This window comes from Symphalangus syndactylus, chromosome 18, assembly GCF_028878055.3.
Source record: "Symphalangus syndactylus isolate Jambi chromosome 18, NHGRI_mSymSyn1-v2.1_pri, whole genome shotgun sequence".
NCBI lineage: Eukaryota > Metazoa > Chordata > Mammalia > Primates > Hylobatidae > Symphalangus > Symphalangus syndactylus.
Window position 1 is genome coordinate 81,013,886 of NC_072440.2, and position 20,881 is coordinate 81,034,766.

Consider the following 20,881-nt stretch of genomic DNA (forward strand, 5'->3'; position numbering starts at 1 on the left):
GGGTTTTTAGAGTCTGTTCTCCAAATATCTTTTTGCCCCTGGTTTTTATTTCTTTGTATTTTTGCTTTTGTGTGTGTGTGTGTGTTTTTCTACTTGATCTTCTAAGCTGCTAATTTAGGTCTCTACAGCAACCATCCTTTTCATCAACTACTCTGCTGAGCTTTTTAGTTTGAAAAATCATGATTTTATTCCCAGAAAGTCTTTCTTGTTCGTGTGCTGTAATTGAATACCGTTAAGTGCTATTATTATTTTTTGTTTGAGTTGCCCTTTGTCTCCTTTAGCAGCTCTGTTTCATCAACAGCTTCCCCTTCTAAGTGTTTTGTTCACTCGTGTCTTCAGCTTCTGGTCCTCTTTGTGGGTGGCTTTTTTTTTTTTTTTTTTTTTTTCCCACTTGTTGCAGCTTAGGACCAGCTGCCTTCAGGCAAAGTCAACAGAGAATGGTGGTGTGTGTAAGAATTAAAAAAAGAGGAAAGAAACACGAAAGGTGGCTCGTCAGTTAAGATAGGTTTATTTTAGAGAAAACAAACTTGAGAAGAGCTTCTGGCTCAGTTAGGTCAGAGGCACACTCTTTTACAGACTAAGAGTTTTTAAGGATTCAGGGTAAGGGAGTTTATTAGAGGCTTGGGCTGCTTCTGTGTCTCTTTGTTGTGCTTATCTGAGAGGGAGAGTTGTGTGTCTGTTCCCATACATTATTCTGCAGCTGCAGGCATATCCCTGCTGCTTTTAGCTTCCCTATCTTAGTGCACCTGAAGGGAAAGGAATGTGCTTATTAAGGCCCACTGTTGTACTGGGGCCTATTGTATGAGGGTGAAATTTGGCAGTTACCCAAGAGACTTTCCCCCACCTCCCTCTGTGCCCTAGTTGTCTTACTTGTGTTTTACTGTCTGCTCTTTTCGGCTGCTTGTAGTTAGAAGAGAAGTGATTTCCTTGAAAATGCATGAGGCTAGAAAGGGAGCTGGAACTTAAAGTGGTGGTGTTTGTCCATGATGACGATTCTCCTGCTCTGTCAAGAGTGTTGCAGTCTCGGCTCCTATACCTTGTAGGAGCGGTACCACCAGGCAAGCTGTCGGTTCTTTGCAGCACCAGAAGGAATCCCCTGAGCTACCCTAGCTCCAGGCTACAGAGGACTCCGTAGGCCTGTTCAGCTTCCCATCCCTTCCTCTGGGCCACAGAGACAGGAGATCCTCTCAGAACATTCTTGATGGCTAGAGTTGCCTTCCTCCCAGGGGCCTCTCCCACTCTGGACCAAGCTCTCCCCAGGATTCAGGGACATCTGATCTTGCTCCTGTGTCTGTTCTTAGACACCATTCTCCAGGCTCTCTCTCAGCCCTGCAATGACCTTCTCCACCCAGCCCTGCAGATCCTGAGGTCTTGCTTGGACTCCACACCTGTGTGCTGCTCTCAGTGGCTCCCTGCAGTTGAATTGGTGCTGAGAGAGACACCACTAGCTATCAGCAGGGGCACATTCAAGCCACCATTATCCAGAATTGCTTCATCAATTTCTGAAATTTCAACAGTGAATGATAGAAACTTCCAAGCAGATATTCTTTTAAAATTTAGATTTCTTTGAAATCTAAGGAAAATGAGAAGGTTTCTACCTTGCATTTACTTCTCTATCCTGCCACAGTCTAAGAGAGGGGTTTCAGTGTTAGTTTGAAAGGATTTTATTCATTGGGAAGTGTTTCTAGAATTTTATTAGTAGCTGCATATAACACCACTGCTGCAGAGGCCTAATTCATCTAGACTGGAATTACTTCCTTACTGGGATCACTTGGGGACTTCTAGGTTTAATCCATCACAAAGTAAGAGTTCCAGAAGCACATGGGGATGAGATTCCATAACATGAGAAAGGAAGACTTGGTGAAGCATGAGGATCAAAGTGAGAATCTGGAGATAGCAAGGAGAAGGTTTGAAGTGACGTCAGGGCAGGCTGCAGGGGACTGTGGGCCCATGACAATGATAGTGGATCTTTGTCATACAGGGGATGGGGGACAAAGTGGATCCTGATTCACTAGGAAATCAGTTGGCCACGATGTTATCATCGAATATCCTTTCCAATGAGAAGAACTGGAATATGACCTGGGTCATGGATGTTGGGCTTTTTCTTTGACGATCGTGACATCTAACAATAATTGGGTCATGAGGAGGGATTTGAGAGATCCTCATTTTTTAGCATGTGTTTCATACCAAACGTGTGCCTGGTGCTGTCCCATACATCTCCTGTAATCTTAGCCAAGACTCTTTGTTAGGCAGCATTTTCACAGTTTACCATGAGGAATGAGACTCTGAGAAGCTAAGGGTCTGTGAATACGAGGTCACAGGTCAGTAAATGCTATGGGACGTCTCACAAGCTGATCAGGAGGTTGGCTCTGATGTACCAGTGTTGTTGGCAAGCACAGGTTTTTGTCCAGGACTGGTTCACGCAGTGCTTAGGCTAAGAAAGCAGCCACTGGCTGTTTGCTCTCCTGTGCCTGGAGCTGGGCTCATTGCTCTCTGGGAGGGGCATTTTGGAAGACACTTCTGCTGCATGGGCAGAAGCAGAAAGACAGCTGTGACCACCAGCCTTTCCCAGGGGACAGTTTTTATGGCATTGGCAATTGAAATGGGAGCTCAGTTCCCAGACTTTGGAGGGTCCTCAATGGAACAAGGAGGGATACAAAGAAAAAAAAAGCAAATACACAATTTTAGTGGGAGAAGGCATCCAGCCCCATCACTAGAGGCAACAGCTGTCTGTAGGACTGTCCTGTTGGTGACTGTGCTTCTGATGGCCTATTTAAAACATCAAAAAATAAATAAAATATGAAAAAGAAGCAAACAAGATGTAGTAAAAGGAGGAAAGGATCAAACTGAAATTCATCTTGCATAGAAAAATACGACTAACACCAGATAAGGACCTTTGTCTGAAAAAAAAAAAAAGTTTTAAGGAAATGTCTGTTTACCTGCAGCATCTCACTTTATTTTAAAAGATAAAAAGCTTTAAAAGGCTGAAAAGGGATGATGCATGTCAGACTGTCACAGCGATGGCGCCCTATAGGGGTGGGTTCAGGGCTGAGCTTTTTTTGCAATTTGTGGTGGTTTGTTATAGTTTATTTTCTGCTTAATGGGTTGTAGTTTAAAGCCATGGGTAAAAGCCACACAGGGGGCTTATAGGAAAGTATCCCTAGTCAAACCGGCCTGGTAAATAAGCAGTTAGTCCTCCCTGCCTCTGCCTTTTGGCTTTCCTGTTGTTGATTCAGTGAATAAATTAGATTTCACAAATGTTTAGCAAACATCTGCTGTGTGTCCAGTGCTGTGTTCAGCATTATGGCAAGGAAGCCTAAGCCCTGGCCCTTTTCCCTAGAGACTTGTGAAGTCCTGCAAGCTAGCCACCCTGGAAGGTCCCTGTCCTGGTGTCCTTGAAGCTTGCTGATGAAGAATCCCTGGGTCTTTGTCCTTGATCCCTGCGGGCTTGCGCCCTGTAGGCTGGGTAGCTCAACAAGGTAGCAGCCCCTATCTGCATCCTGGGTAGTCCGCTGGGGCTTCACAGCTGCAGCAGGGAGGATTGTGTTTTCTGCCTCATTCCAGCTGCTGTCTTTAGAGGCCAGAGTGCCTGTTGTTTTAAATCCTCTAGCTCTGCTGAACAACCATAGGGGTAGGAGACAGTGTGTCTAACTCTGTCTTACAAATGGGGTACCTGAGTTAGGGAAGACCAGAATATTTGACTCCCAAGTCATTCAGAAATTTGGAGTTAGAGTTCAAGTTCCCACCATTTTTCTCAACCCATCTGAGTCAGGATGAGTTATATCTTTAAAATATCTGACTTTTAAGAATGGTTTCGCATGAATCTAGTGCCTGTGTGAGAGTTGATAATACGTGTCACAGAGTCAGTTTCTCCCACTCAGAGAAAAAGACCAATCAGCTCTACATTAATTCCCCCCAGTTTTAGAACAGATGGTTTTCTGAGCACTTAGAGAAAAAAAATGTGGTGATTGCTACAGGGCAAGCATGGCTTGCCCAAGAACCAAGCATGCCGTGTGAACCTTGGTTCTTCTTTCCTGCGGTTGTTTCCCTGGGAGGTCAGGGAAGGACATAGGAAGGCTGACATCTCGCCCATATGCTGCCATTCTCTTCCCTAGTGCTCTAAGTGGCTGCTGTGCCAGGATATGGCCACAGTCTTCATGCAAGCCAGCACCATGCTTGGTATTTCTTGGTAGGCTCTGATTTTGCTCATTGGAGGTTGCCTTCTGGGTAAGAAAGGTGGTTCTTTCTTTCTGTGACTTTTTAAATCTTCGGCTTATTCAGTTTTTAAGGTGCCTAGTGTTTGGAAGGCATAGCCTTTGGAATCACTCATTGTCTACAGGTGGGACAATCATTGATGTGCTTAGCCAGAGAATAGTGAATAGAGTGCCTAGAAACAAGGGTCAGGAGGAAGCTGTGTGCTCTCTGCATTTATAATACAGGGATTTAGGAGGTAAGAAAGGGAGAAGGAAGGATCTGGTGTGGCTATTTGGAGGCCTGGAATATTTTTTCAAAGAAAGGCAGTACAGAAATTAAACCAGTTTTTGAAAGATTAGGCTCAAAGACAAGGAAAGAATGGATTTGTTTTTAACGATTTCAAGTAGAATTGAGGCTGTTCCTGCGATTGTTGGAAATAAAATTGGTTAGAAAATGATGTCAGCAGAGAGTGGGGACTGTGAACCAGGAAAATAAATGAGCTCTGAAATCACCTTCTATTTTATAAATATTGTTTCTGGAGCTGAGAAAATTGAGACAGATTATTCCTTTTTCTCTCTCCCAAGCTATGGGTGGAAGAAGCCCTGAGTATCCCATTTGGACCTTGTGAGGAGCATCTCATCTTGTCCTGGTGCGCTAAGTAGCTTTGTCTGCATTTAGACACACTCCATTTCCCTTTCAAGGACCACTATCAGCAGTAGCCAATTACAAACACACCTCATAACACATTATTGAGACACACTGCACGCAAATAAGCTGGAGAGATGTTTAATGATTGTACCACATCGCGTCCATTACAATCTGTCCACACTGCCGCAGGACAGAGGGGCCAGTTCCTGTGTGAGTGTCTTTATGTCTGTGTGTTTATGTGTATTTCATTTTCACTGCATCCTAATTAGACATAATTCGAGCCAAGCCAGTTTATACTCTCAAGGAAGGAAAGGGAGCATCATTTCACATTCTGACAGGCTCCTTTTAAGCCAGACATTCCTTGTCTTTAGTTTTCTAAAAGTATCAGTGCTATTAGCAGCCTGAATTCATCTGAGAACAAGGGATGAGGCATTTTCTGACTCAATGGGTGGCTTCCTTCTGTTATCTGTTTCTCGTGGAGAAGTAAAAGGTGGGCAATTCAGAGAAATGTTACATAGGAGGTCACTTCCTCCACTCTTTCATCTGCTGTCTTGGTTTTGCAGTGAGAGTTTGCTGAATTTTATTTTCTCTGCCATTTGCCACTGCTGTTGGATTTGAAGTAATGGCTGCATTTGGCCACAGTAACTAACAGCTGCATTCCAGGCCTGGGTGAAGTGGCAGCTGATTCACCAAGCACAAGGCCTCCCTTTATGGTGTTAGGGGTTGGAATCTGGGAATGAGATAACAGCTGCACTGAGCGGGAGGTTAACCAGAATCCTCACTTGTTGAGATTAGAAGCCTTTGAGTTGATCAGGTCTACTTGCCCTCTCCGTAGTTGATGTTGAGACTAGGGAGAGGAAGTTACTTTCTCAAGAGTATCAGCTGGTTAATGGCAGAACTTACCTAGAACCTGGGCTCTATGCCCATAGTCCAAGCTCTTTTCAGTCTGCCTGTTCCAACCTGTGCTGTGCTTGTCTTTGTAAAATCCAAAGCTCAGTAGGGAGCAGGGAGCTGCCTGCTAGACCTTCCAGCCATGACAACCATCACAGAGCATGCATATGATTAATGCTTATATAGTCCTCATTCCCCAAGGACACTATTTGTGTGCTGCAGAGGCTTCTGAAAAAGGGCATATGATTTCAAAGGATTATTTTATCAAAAGATTGTTTTTATCCTCATTCTTTTGGAAAAACCGAATGCCCAATGCTCCAACCAGTGTTGCCTTTCTTGCATTTTGCTCTTGAAGATCTGGGCCTTCCTTGAAGGAGTAGCATAGGAAAGAGAGAAGAAACCCTCATGTTTGCCTTTAAGTCAGCTAGAGATGTTTTCAGCCTGATGAAAACTAAACTTGTTTAGGTCTTCTAGAGCCTGCCTGTGTAATTGAGTGGGTGACGTGTCCAGCCTCCCTAACTCGGAAAAAACTTACTGTTCACACTTCATTCATACGTTCCTTAGTCCTTGGCAAGCAAATTGCTTTTGAAGAATTTATGTTCCCATCTGCCACTTCTATTAGTAAGGGCAATATTTGTGACTGATGTAGTGATGGTGGAGTCCTGGGGCCCTGGTGATTTGATGTTGTCCATCTGTATCCTGAAACTTCTGGGTTCATGTGGGGTCAGAGGCAGGAGTCTGGCCTTGGTATTTCCTGAATCACACTGCCTGGCTGGGGAGCCTATGTTTGCTCACAGCCAGGCAGATGGTGCCAAGTAGTGGCGTGTTCCTACTGCTACTTTTGCAGCCAGCCAGAGATATGAGACAGGACAGCTAGCTAATTGGTATTTTGAAGAATCTGCTGTGTGTTTCAGTGTGAGTGTGTGGGTTGTTGGGGAGGTGGTGAGAGTCTGAGGTGTAGGGTAAGATCCTAGTCCTAAAGAATCAGCTGTTTTTTGGCTGATGGTCTATGGGAGAGCAGGCCTCAAGCTTTAGGGGAAAGTTAAAGGAGAAACAGGACTGAGGTGAAATGATCAGCACCATGGAAAGCACCATGTTGCTTGACGTTTAGGAAACCCTTCCTAATGGCAAACAGACTTGGCCTCATGTCTGTGCCTTCCCTACTATTCTTTGATAAGAAGGAGCTAATGAGAAGGACAGCATTTTTTTCCTTCCCATTCTGCTAATAGAGAGACTGAGTCTCAAGAGGTGACTCATTTGAGATGTAGTGGTGAATCAGTGGAATAGGCAAATAGGACTTCCTGTATAATGTGGCTGCTGTACAAGACAACCTCTTCTGCTCTTCCTCCTGGATACCATTACAGTCTCCTTGTTGCTGGACACAACAGCAAAGAGAACAACAGAAAACTCCAAAATGCCATTTTCAGTGGAATTAGAGGATAGATACAATCTGTGGAATGTGCAATGTGTGCAAGGGCTGTCCTGAGCAGGAGGGTTTGGGAGAGGCCATGAGGGGGAAGTAGAGGTTTAGGAGAGTTGCTGGTGGGCTCAGGAATAGCAGGTGGCAAAGAGTGCCAGAAAAAATACACATCCTGGATATAAGGGGCATCCTGAAGAGGCCCAGCAACATCTCTTATTTGTAATCAATGCAAGTAAGGACTAGGGTGAGCAGAGCTGAAGAAATGTACCTCCTGGGCCTGCTTTGATTCAGAGAAGCAGAGGAGGTGCATTTATACAAAGGATCATCCAGAAGACACCTATCTGCAAGAAACAGTGTTTTTGGCAGCAAATAAAAGAGGCTTCCTTCTTTCCTTCCTTAACATGTTTGTTGAGATATAACATACAGGAAAGCACACAAATATTTTTCAGTTTGATAAACTTTTGTGTAACCACCATTCATATCAAGGTACAGAATCTTTTCAGCAGCCCAGAAATCTCCCTGTGCCTCTTTCTAGTCATTAGCCCTTCCCCACAAAGAAAGCTTACTTTAGCATGAAAGTCTACCCTGGGCCCTCCTTCCATCCTCAGAACTTCCTGCAAAGAAATGATCCAAGGAAGCCTATCTCGTACAACAATAAGTAATAAAAAAGAAAGTAGGGTCATTGGTAGATTAGAAGCAATGATATTAGGGGGAAGAATGTCAGCAAGAGCCAGGAAAATTACCCCCAAATAAGGAACATTCCCAGGAAAATAATTTCAGGGAGCAGATGAAAATTCTAATCAAGTATTTCACAGTGAATTTAAAGAACTCAACAAAGCAATCATTTCTATGAAGAAAGACCCACCTTGCAGAGATAAATGTTTGGGAAAGGATGACAAAATGGCAAGAGGTGGTAAAACGTGAGCTGGCAGAACTCAAGGAGGAAATAAAAGAAAAAAGGCAAATTTGTCTCAGAAATGAAAATGAAGTTGGAAGAATCTCAAGGGAAAATAGACACTGTGGAAAATGCAGTGTGGAACATAGATGAAAGGTGAATAAATGCAACATAAATAAGGGAAGCATTAATAAAGATTAGAGAGAAAATGATTGACATAGAAGAAAGGCAGTGGAGAGCCAACATAAGCATAATTTTAGTTCTTGAAAGAAAACAAAAAATAACAGACATAGAAAATAGACACACAGAAGACACACACAATGGAACATATTCAAAATATTAGAAAGGGTTTCATGATCTAAAAGAAGACTTAAATCTAAATGTTGAAAGAGCACAAATTTGGGTGTTGGGCAAAATTATCCAGAACAGCTCACACCAAGATTATAGCCTTGGGAAGTTTTAGACACGAAAGATAGGGAATAACCCCTACCCTCCCCTTGCCTCCCTTTCCTTTTATGAAAGCAGGGTAGAAAAGTGGGTGTGGAGGTGGTGGGCAGGGGACATGGCTAGAATGGTTGGAAGATTGGTTAAGAGAAAGGATAATTTATTGAGCAAGTAAATAAATATAAAGAGGATAATAGGAACCATGTTTTTTACTGTTTGAAAGGGGATTTCTAAACATGGAAAGAAGGAAGGCTAGAAAAAACCTAGCATGCTGGATTGGAATTAGAAGTGTCAGTATGTACATATATACATACATATTTTTCTTATCTCCTTTGTCTGAAAGCAGTGGAACTCCAGTAGCAATGAGTGCATGCTGAGTACTCAGATCTTGGTTTCTTTTTTTCTTTTTCTTTTTTTTGAGACAGGGTCTTGCTCTGTCGCTCAGGCTGGAGTGTAGTGGTATGATCTTGGCTCACTGTAACCTTTGCCTCCGGGTTCAAGCAATTCTTTTGCCTCAGCCTCCCAAGTAGGCGGGATTACAGGCATGGGCCACCATACCTGGCTAATTTTTGTATTTTTAGTAGAGACGGGGTTTCACCACATTGGCCAGGCTGGTCTCAAACTCCTGACCTCAAGTGATCTGCCTGCCTTGGCCTCCCAAACTGCTGGGATTACAGAGATCTTGGTTTCTAAATAGTACCCTACACTGCAAGTTACCAGGGGGCCTCAGAGAAGTGGCTAACTTAACGGATAGGGCAGAAAAAGTATAAAATGAACCTGAAAGACCTTGTCTTGCCAGAAAGTCAGGAAATGCTCAAGAAAAGATGGGGATGTGTCAAAAGGACACAGGAGCCGGCTTGAAGGACTTTGCACTGACCAGTTGAGAACAATATGAGCATCAAAGTAAATATCAAAGAATCAGAGATTACAACCTGTTGAATAAAATAGGAATCTGTAAATCCATACTGTTATAAATAAGTGAATGAATAGATACATAGACAAGTAAATAAGTAAGTGCAGAAGAGACTCTTCCTTACCGAAGAATGACAACTGATAAATTTAGAGAGAATGATGGAGGTACATATTCATCACTTGGTCACCGTAACTGTGTTAATTGGTAGAGATTGGTAGTTGGTGATGGATGCTGTCTTGTGGGTGGAGATTTCATAAGAAATAGTATATTGGCACAATATTAGTAAAGCTTTCGACAAAAGTGTAATCAAATGATATGGAAACGTGATGAAATTTCAGTGGCAAAATTTGGCAGACACCAACTTGACCAGATGATGAAGGTTAACATCACTAGTGGTGGACAGGTTGAGCTAGTGTGCCCCTGGATGTGATGGGCTGAGAAGAACACAACATCATTTCTTTTGTGCCAAGAATGCATAGCTTTTATCTGGTTGTGAGGAAACATCAGATGGACACAGGCTCTACAGAAGGAAAGGCCTGTACTGTCTCAGACTTTCAAAGATTTGAGAAACAGAGAAAGATTGAGGAATTCCTCCAGACTGGATGAGACTGATGAGACATGACAACTAAATGCAACATGTGTTGGTAGATAGGATCCTGGACCTGGAAATGAAAAAGAGACATTGTTGGGATATTTGGGAAATTCGCATAGGATCTGTGGACTGGGTCTGTGCTGTATCATTGTTGATTTTTTGACAAGGAGTGCTGTATGGTGACTATATAGGAGAAGGGTCCTTGTCTTTGGGAGGCATGCACTGGAGTATTTAGAGATGATGGGAACGTGTGAAAAAAAATCTATATCTGTTTCTATCTTCTGTCTCTACAAAAATGGGGAAAATATAGCAAAATATAAAATGTCACCATCTAGAGGATTTGTGTGGAGGAAGTGTAAGAATTTGTACTGTTCTTGCAACTTTTCTTTAGGCTTGAAATGACTTCAAAATTAATAAAGAATGGTGAAGTAAACAATAAATAAAAAGAAAGAAAGAAAGACTCCATTGGGAATCCAGGCAAAGAGATCAAGTCACTTATGAGGAGAAAAATATCAGGTTGGTCACAGTTTTTTCTGCAGCAACTTCCAAATACCCAGAAGACAGCAAAACAACATCTACAAGATAAGCAAAGAAAGAAAGTGTGAGCCAATGATTTATATCCATTCTAGCCATCTTTTAAATATAAAGACAATTTTTGGACATGCAATAACTCAGGGAATATTGTTCCCATGAGCCCTTCCTGAACAAACTAGTAGAGGGTGAACTTCAGCCAACAAAGTGAAGATGGAGGGTGAGCATTGAATATTTTTAACTGTAAAACTAAACCAAAACTAAAAGTAAGACAAATATGAGGATTAGAAGAACAGAGGAGAATATAAATGTTCTGTGCCCTGGTGATGTAGAAATGACACAACCAACAAATATTGACAGGCAAAGGGGGAAAAAGGAAGTTCTCTGAATGCCTCATTCTATAATAGCAGGGAGTCAAAAGATATAATTGAGAGCTGACAAATGAAGTAATATAAGCATAATTATACTTAATAAATGGTAGACACTTAGAGGATATTATTGACTAAAATCAGGTGGTGGAAGTGAGACAGCAGCATTGCCAGAGTAAATTGTGCCTAGGGGCTATGTAATGTGTGTGTGTGTTTTTTTTCTTTCTTCTTTATATGCAGCTGCCATTGCGTTAACATCTCTGTGCACTTTCACAACTGGCTGTCAGGATGTATGTCTCTTTCTCTCTCCACCCCAATCATGCCTTTTCTATGCTTCTATGGAAAGAACGGTGAAAGGGAATACACCAACTTTATCTTTGCTTGTAATGTAGAGTTAATAAGTCTTGTCTAAAGGCATAGGTTAAGATTATTCTATAATGTTGTGGTTATGAATGTTACCACTAGAATAAAAACACAAACCTTCCCAGAAAAATCACACCGGAAGAACAATCACAGAAAGACGAAAAATAATGCCAAGAATCCCAGAAGACATAATATAAAATGAGATCTAGGAATAAGCCTATTTGTCATATCACTAAATAAAAATGAATTTAACTTACCTTTTAAGAAGAGTTTCAGAAAGGATCACAAACCACAACCCACTTCTAAGTTGTTTATAGAGATGCCCCTAAAGGAAAGTGATACAGGAAGGTTGAAAATAAAAGGATGAGTGAAGGAACACCAGGCAAATGCTTTAAAATGTTAATTTAAAATAGAGATATAAAAAGTAGTTGTTATGAACTTGCATTAGACAAAGTGGAATTCAGATTAAAATGCATTAAATAAGATAAAGAAAGGAACTATGTATAAAAGGTACATCTCACAATGAAAAAAACAACAGCAGTATTGAAAACACAGAAATTTAAGGAGATGCAAGGAGAAATAGACAAAAACACCCTGGTAACAGATCACTTTAATTTACATGTCTCAGTCTCCAGATACCTAGACAAAGAATAAAAATCAATATGGAAGCTCTAATTAACATAAGTAATAAAGTAGATCTGGTTGATAAATAGCAAACCCTGTAGATTAAATGAAGAAAATATGTCTTTCAAGGGTCTATGAAACATTCACAAATATTGACCATCTATTAGGGAACATAGATAACCTCAATAAATCCCAAAAGGTAGAAAAAAATATAGACAATATTCTCTGATTACAGTGCAATTAGACTAGAAATTAATACTAAATCAGAAAACCAAAAGCCCATTTAACTGAAAGTAAAATCCAAACAAAACAAAAAACACTCAATGCATGGCTGAAAGAGGAGAAGAAAAACTGAAATTGCAGATTTTCTGGAAAACAACAATTAATGAAATCACTCAATAACAGAACAAATGTTATATAGCTAAAGCAGTACTCAGAGGAAAACTGATGGCCTTAAGTATATACACAAAAGAATGATCAAACATGAATTAATCATCTAAGTCAAGAAGCTATATCAGAATAAAATGAAATATTGCAGAAGGAAAGCAGAAGGAAGAAATAAATAAAAGTAGAGATTAATGAGTTAGAAAACAAAGCAGTTAAAATAAATTTCAAAGCTGGTTTGGGGGTGTATTAGTCCATTTTCATGCTGCTAGTAAAGACATACTCGAGACTAATTTATAAAGGAAAGAGGTTTAATTGACTCATAGTTCAGCATGGCTGGGAAGGCCTCAGGAAACTTACAATCTTGGGGGAAGGGGAAGCAAACATGTCCTTCTTCACATGACAGCAGCAAGGAGAAGTATGAGGGCCCAGCGAAAGGGGAGGCCCCTTATAAAACCATCAGATCTCATGAGAACTAACTCACTGTCACAAGAACAGCAGCATGGGGGAAACCACCACCATGACTCAATGATCTCCACCTTGTCCCTCCCACAATGTGTGGGGATTATGGGAACTAAAATTCAAGATGAAATTTGGGTGGGAACACAGCTAAACCATATCATGGGGAAAAAAACAACAACATTAAAATAAACTACTAGTTAATCCAATCAAGAAAATGTGGGAGCAAGTGCAGATGCATAAAATAAGGAATGATATGTGGAGAACAGTGACATAAACAGGAAACTAAAGGAACCAGGAGACTACTTTGTTCAGCTCTATGCAAATAGGTTTGAAAAGTGGATTTTTTTCAAGAAAATAAAAATTACCCAAATGGGCCCAGAAAGGAATCCAAAATTTCTAAGGCAGAAATTTTTTTAAAAAATTTAAACAGGTATACACTCTTCAAAGAAAAATGCACTAGTCCAGATGGTTTTACAGAGAAAATTCTACCAAACTTCCAGGGAACAGACATTCCTGTATGTTCTAGAGCATAGAAAAAGAAGAGAAACAAGCATAACTTTTACCAAAACCTGACAAAGTAGGCATACATAGAAACCAAAGACTAATCCCACTTATGAATATCAATTCAAAGATCATTTAAAAAGTAGCAAAATAATTTCAGCAATATATTTGAAGACTAATCCATCATAATCAAGAGGGTTTTATTCTTGGAATGCATATACGGTTTTATATTAGCGAACATTAGGAGCAAAAAGATATTATCTTCATAGATACTGAAAAGGCCTTTGAGAAACTTCAATTGTCATTTTAAAATTAAAAAATACACCCAAGAAAGCTTGACTGGCTAAGGTTATTCTGGTGGTCCCTGACTCATGATGCTTTGATACAATCTTTTGACTTTATTATGGTGAAAAAAAGAATATGCATTCAATAGAAACCATATTTTGAGTACCCATGCAACCACTCTGTTTTTCACTTTCAGTGTGGTAGTGAATAAATTATCAGAGATATTTAACACTCCATTATAAAATAGGATTTGTGTTATATGATTTTGCCTAATCATAGGCTAATGTAAGTGTCCTGAGCTCACTTAAGGTAGGCTTGGCTAAGTTATGATGTTCAGTAGGTTAGGTGGATTAAATTCATTTTTGGCTTATGATATTTTCAACTTATGGGTTTATCAGGATGTAACTCTACTGTAAGTCTAGGAGCATCTGTATAGTTAAGGTACTTTTTTTTTTAACATGCTAAAACACATCCATCTCAGGCTATAAGCTTATTGAGAAAACATTAAAGGAATTCTCACTAAAGAACAAGGATCTATGCTATTAGTACTGTTACTCATCATTGCAGTGGTGATACTTACCAATGCAATTAGACAAGCAAAAACAATAAAAAAGATAGGGAAGAGGCAGTTGTTGCTCTATGAATATGCTATGGTTGCATGGCTAGAAAACAAAAGATAATTCACCGAAAAACTGTTTCAAACAATAAAAGAATTCCATAAACTAACAATGTGCAATAATTAGTAAACATAAATTAATACTTTTCACATATACAAACACCAAACAGAATACAGTAAGTCCTCAACACTGAGGATAGGTTCTTGGAAACTGCAACTTTAAGCAAAACGACATGTAACAAAACCAGTTTTTTTCTCATCAAAGTTATAACAAAAAGATGTTGAAGGAAATGTTATTCAAGGACCTATTGTACATCATTTTGCTTAAAGTCACAGTTTCCAAGAACCTATCAATGATGTTAAATGAGGACTTACCGTATATTTTTAGAGGAAGAGCCATCACTTATAATAACAACAAGAAATGTAAAAGAGCTAATAATAAATTTAAACAAAAAATATCCAGGATGTATATGAAGATTTAAAAACACTACTGAAGTATATAAAAGGATCCTGAAGCAAATGGAAAGATTGCTCATGGATGGAAAAACAATAGACATCATTCTATTTAAGTTAATTTATAAATCAAACACAATCTAAATAAAAGTATCAATAGATCATTTTTTAAAACTAGATAAGTTTGTTTTAAAGTTCAAATAAAAAGGTAAATAAAAATAGAAAAATTCTGAAAAAACCCATGTGAGGAGACTGGCTCTACTAGATACTAAATTTATTATAATGTCATTTATTGAAACTGTGTGCTACAGAGACATGCACACATAGTTAAAAGGAACCAAGTGGTTAGTCCAGAAATAGACCCAAATGCATATGATCATTTAGTATTTGATAAAGGTAGCATCTTAAATCATTGAAGGAAAAGATTAAATATGTTCCATTGGGATATCTGGTAGCCCTGTGGGGGAAAATAAAATTGTGTCCATACCTCACACCATGTATACACCAAGATAAGATTCCAAATGAAAATGAAATGTAAAGGTAAAAGCAAGACTATAAAAAGTACCAGAAGGAAACACACAGGGTGCCTTTCTAACCAAGACTTAAATCTTGAAACCATAAAATAAAAATCTGATATATCTGACTAAATAAAAATTGGAGGAAAAAATCTTCTAAGTAGCAAAAATAATCTAAGTAAACTGAAAAGACACATGACAAAGGCCTAATCAACTTAAATAAAGAGTTCCAAAGGGTCAATAAAAATGAATTTCAATCCAACAGAAAATAATAGGCAAAGGATATAAACAGGCAATGCACAGAAAAAGAAATATGAATAGCCCTAAATTTATTAAAAGATGTACTTAACCTTACTTCATCAAAACTCAAAGCTATATAGGAATAGCATATTTTATCTATCAGATTGCAAAATGAAGAGAAAAGGGCAAGCTGCACAATAGTGTGTATTCTATACTAACATATATAAAAAGTGGAGGCATTGTAGAATTAGAATAAATTCAGAACAACATGGGTTTGAACTATGCAGATTCACTTATACACAGATTTTCTTCTGCCTCTGCCACCCCTGTCACAGCAAGACCAACCCCTCCTCTTCCTCCTCCTCCTCAGCCTACTTTATGTGATGATGAGGATGAAGACCTTGATGAAGATCCTCTTCTGCTTACTGAATAGTAAATATATTTTATCTTCCTTGTGATTTTCTTAGTAGCATTTTCTCTTGTCTAGCTTACTAGTTGTAAGACTACCGTATATAATACCTATAACACATACATATGATTACAAAATATGTGCTAATGGGCTGTTTATGTTATTGGTAAGGCTTCTGGTGAACAATAGGCTATCAGTAGTTAAGTTTTGGGGAAGTCAAAAGTTATGTGCAGATTTTCAACTGAGCAGGAGATTGATGCCCCTAACCCCCACATTGCTCAAGGGTCAACCGCATTTATACTTACATCTGTATGTATAAGAAATTCTGGAAAGATAATACAACAAACTAACAATGATTTCCCTTAAGGGTTATGACATGAACTGGGGATGGGCAAGGGTAGAAGGGAAACGTTTCATTGCATGCCTTTTTAATTTTGAACCACATGAATGTATTTTTAAAGGGATTATTATATTAATAGGATTCTGACATAGTCACTGAGGTATTCATGTCAGAAGATGATGCACATCCTCTTGTCCTCCACATACAGAAAAGCATATAAATGCTTCTATTCCAACCCAATGAAACTGCCCAAAGGCTTTCCCCCACTAATAAGACATGAAGGATAGAGGCAGAACTCCTTAGAGCCCACAGTGAGTTTTGCAGGTAAAATCAGCATTATCTAGAATCACTAACCTTTATTAGGCACTGGAGTGTGTGTTTGCAGAATGCAGTGCATTTGCTGAGTATGCAGTTTGGATCTCCCCTGATAATATGTATGGATCTGGATCAAGTGTTAAATGCTTGTTTTGCAGCTTTTTAATAGAGACGTAGAATGTGATTGAGGCCAGCTTGAGATTACTCAGTTCCCAATTATAATGTAAGTTTGAGAAGCTCTGATCACGTAGAGCATAGGGCACAAAATGGTGGAGGTGGAACAGATCATGGAGATTAACTAGGCAAACATCCCCATTTCAGCAGTTAGTAAATACTCCAGCCTGGGTAGAAGGTACTCAGCTAGTTAGTGCTGAGCTTGAACTAGAAGCTGAGGTTCTGAGTGCCAGTTCTGGGTTCTTTCCCATCTGTCTATTTCCTATGACACAAAAATCTTGGCCAGTCAGTACAGTCTTGCTCTACAAATAGGACAGGGAGCTTCAGCATCAGCGGAGTGAGGGCCACCTGTGTTAGGAATCCAATACAGGAAGCCTGCTAGGTGTGAACAACAGGAAGTGTGACCCAAATAGGCTTAAACAAAATAAGAATTATTGATAAGTCCAGATAATAATACCCCTGAATAGGGGCTGAAAAGTCCAGATAATAATACCCCTGGTCCTTCTCTGTAACAAAAACCCTATTTTATTTTATTATAGGCCATAACACTCTCAAAAGTATTTCATTCAAATTTTGTGCTCGATGACTGCAGGGGCCTTGTCTGCCTTGCCTTCATATCTCCCATGCCTAGAGCACATCTTAGGTGCTCAATAAATACTTGTGGAAAGAGTTAATTCTCTGCCCTTGGAGTGGAGAGTGCAGGATGGAGCAAGCACATGGTCTGAGAGTGGGGAGAGGGATTGTTCCCCAAAAGGCAATGAAGTGTAGCAATGGATGCTAGGAACCAAAAGATAACAAATGTCCACTGTGCCTCAAAGACTCTCAGGTAATCTCCTTTAGCTCTTTTCTCCTTCCTTCTTGCCTAGAAAATGTCTTCACCATTTTTGTATTTTCCTTTATACTGAACTGAACTCAGGAGGATGGGAAGAAGCTTCCATCACTGTATCTAGTTATCCTATCTCACACAAGCAGGATTGCCTTGAGACCACTTGCTACTGTACAGAGACCCTCGCCCTCTTCCCCAGCTAGAGGCTCATGACTATTTTTCCTTGATTTAGAACCAGAACTATGCTAATCATCTGTGGTCTCAAAGCAAGGAAGAGGGAATATGGTTGTAGGAAGGCACTTTTAATGGGACATGATTAGAGGGATGGGAATCCAAAGTAAAGTGGGGACCTAGATTCCTGAGTTATCTTCAGGGATCATCTGCCATTGCTGTGCCTCTTCACTTAGATGAGTTGTGATGTGGTTGGATGGTGGTGGTGGTGCTGGTGGTAGTGTGTTGGTGGTTACCATCTTCCTCATGTATACATTTCCAAGATATTCAGAAAAGGTTTTCATTTAGGGCATGTATTATCAGAAGACTCCAATATTAAACCAGGACTGTCATGTTTTAGTTGTGTGGTTGTGGACACATGATTTACCTTCTTATTGTCAGGTTACGCTCCTACAAAGCGAAGATAATGGCAGCATCTTCCCTATATATTTCTCAGGATTGGTGCAGGGATCAAATGAGACAAGGCATGGACAAGTGCTTTGAAGATTGTAATGCACAAGACAGAGGCTAATCTTTTAATGACTCTGTTTTATCCTCATAAACTTATACATCTTAAAGACTGTCTTAGATTAAAGCCCTCAACTTCATAGGAGGAAACTGAAGTGACAAGAGACTGAGCCAGGGCCATATGCTTAGCTAGTAGAGGAAAATTTTTCCTAGCCACTGTGAGAAGACATATACTGTAATAGGCAGAATAATGTGCCCCCAAAGTTGTGCACATCCTAATTCCCAGACACTGAATATGTTAGGTTACATGACAAGAGGAAGTTAAGGTTGCAGGCGGAATTAAGTTGCTAGTTAGCTGACCTTTATAAAATAAGGAGAGTATCCTGGACTACCCAGGTGAGTCTGATGTAATCACAAGCGTCCTTAAAAGTGGAAGAAGGAGGCAGAAGAGGAAATCAGAATGATTCCATGTTAGAATGACTCGATCTATTGCTACTGGCTTTGAAGATGGAGATGAAGGAAAGAGGCCATGAGCCAAGGAATGTGGGTGAACCTAGAAGCTGGAAAAGAGAAGGAAACAGAATCTCTCCTAAGAGCCTCTAGAAGGAGTGCACCCTTGCTGACACCTTGATTTTAGCTCGGGGAGGCCCATGTTGGACTTCTAATCTAGGCAGGATAATAAATTTGTCTTGCTTTAAGCTACCAAGTTTGAGGTGATTTGCTATAGTAGTGATGGAAAACTAATACAGGTACCATTTCTCAGATTTTACAAATGAGAAAACTAGGCACACAGAGAGACTTTTCTTGTCATATGTCTTATAGCTACTTTGAGAACTTTATCTAGGGAAAGTAATTGATTTGTTGAATACAGTATATTCAATAACCATTCTATGGGAATAGCCTGGGAAAGATTAGGACATCAAATAGCTGGCTTTGGAAATAAATTTTCCTCTCTCTTTAGCCAGCCTGCACTACCCTCGTGGAGGGTCAAAAGCTTCAAAATTTCTTTTTCAGTGATCTAGTGTCCTGATGAGTAGGAAGTGACTTTTTTATAGGACCCAAGAACATCTTAGGGGCAAGTAAAAAGTAGAAAGTCAAGACAGGGATCGCTTTTGTTAAATGGAGATGGAGACTGGCATATGCCCCTTTTGGGGATGATTTCTTCTGTGTCCAATTATTACTGAGTGGGAAAAAAGTGGCTTAATACAGAACCCACGCTATGTCAGATACTTAGCTTGCAATTGCTCCTTTGTCAGGGCTGATGCACATATGGTAGCACAACTGGAGCAAGGTTGAAATTTGCAGACTGTGAGAGCTGGGGGGGATCCTGCTGGTCATCCCTTGTTGTCTTTGTGTTAGTGACATTAAGATATCCAACAACAAATCTCTATCAAGATTAATTCACCTCTGTGTTGTCTTCTCTGGGTTGTTGCCACCTGTTTTACTTTATCCACTCCCACTGTTGTTTCCATGACTTGACTCTGCTTCTGGTACCTCCTTAACTCAGCTCATCACTGGTACTCTTAGTGCTCAGCTAGAATATGTTCATTGACTGCACTCCAGACTTGACATTTTTGTGGTTATTCTTGAGTGTCAACTCTTAGTCTTTTCCTAATTTTGATCTTGATATTCCTATCTTGTGGCTGTGACCTGGCTCCTGGTCCAATCTGTTCATTGGATAGAGGAGTTACTATGGCCAGGGAAGGGAGATGACTTGCCTGGATCCCAATATCACTGGGGCAGCAATGGGTCCAGAGTTCAGTTTCTCCTACTCTATTCCCTGCCCCTCATCTGGCATTCCCCTTACAGTGAGTGTCTGTATGGTCCAGAAACAGCCTATGCCTTCCAATCTCAAGACCAGCCTCATGTTCTTTGGGAAAATTACTTAATAGTGTATTTCCATTCTCTATGTGCAAAATGGGGAGAGGAGAGAAGAAGCTGAGCAACACTTGGTGAGTGGTGAAGTCTGGCATGTGGAATAAACTGGATCAAAGGAGGCCCAAGGCTATCCTATTGCTGGAGCAAAAAGAGTGATCAAGAGCCTCTGGCCACATATTGCCCATGTCTGTTTCCTGTGGTTCTCTGATCACACAAACAGTTATGGCCTCCAAATGGCATCGGATCTGTCATGCATGTCCAAGTGAAGAGACCACCAAACAGGCTTTGTGTGAGCAATAAAGCTTTTTAATCACCTGGGTGCAGGTGGGCTAAGTGCAAAAAGAGAGTCAGCAAAGGGTGGTGGGATTATCATTAGTTCTTATAGGTTTTGGGATAGGCAGTGGAGTTAGGAACAATGTTTTGTGGGCAGGGGGTGGATCTCACAAAGTACATTCTCAAGGGTGGTGAGAATTACAAAGAACCTTCTTAAGTGTGGGGGAGATTACAAAGAACCTTCTTAAGGGTGGGGGAGATTACAAAGTACATTGATCAGTTAGGGTGGGGCAGAAACAAATCACAATGGTGGAATGTCATTAGTTAAGGCTATTTTCACTTTTTTTGTGGATCTTCAGTTGCTTCAGGCCATCTGGGTGCATACGTGCAGGTCACAGGGCATATGATGGCTTAGCTTGGCCTCAGAGGCCTGACAGGGTCGAAGCTTGGAGCTAGGGTAGATCTTATTGCACTAAAATAAATGTGAATCACCTGGATTTAATAGCTTTCCAGTGAATCAGCATGACTGAGAAGGGCCTCTAGGGTCCTGCTTGGGGTACTTCAGTGTAGGACTTGGAAGAGCCTGGCAGCTCTACTGTTCCATGCTCACAAATGTTTTTCTTAAAAGGAGATTGCAAGTCTGCAAAAG

The 20,881-nt window shown here is 40.3% G+C and overlaps 1 protein-coding gene across 5 annotated transcripts in view; it reads left to right on the forward strand.

Moving 5' to 3' along the window:
- GALNT14 (polypeptide N-acetylgalactosaminyltransferase 14) overlaps positions 1-20,881 on the forward strand; it is a 232,784-nt gene that overhangs the window by 23,844 nt on the left and 188,059 nt on the right. The gene's annotated exons all lie outside the window — the stretch shown is intronic.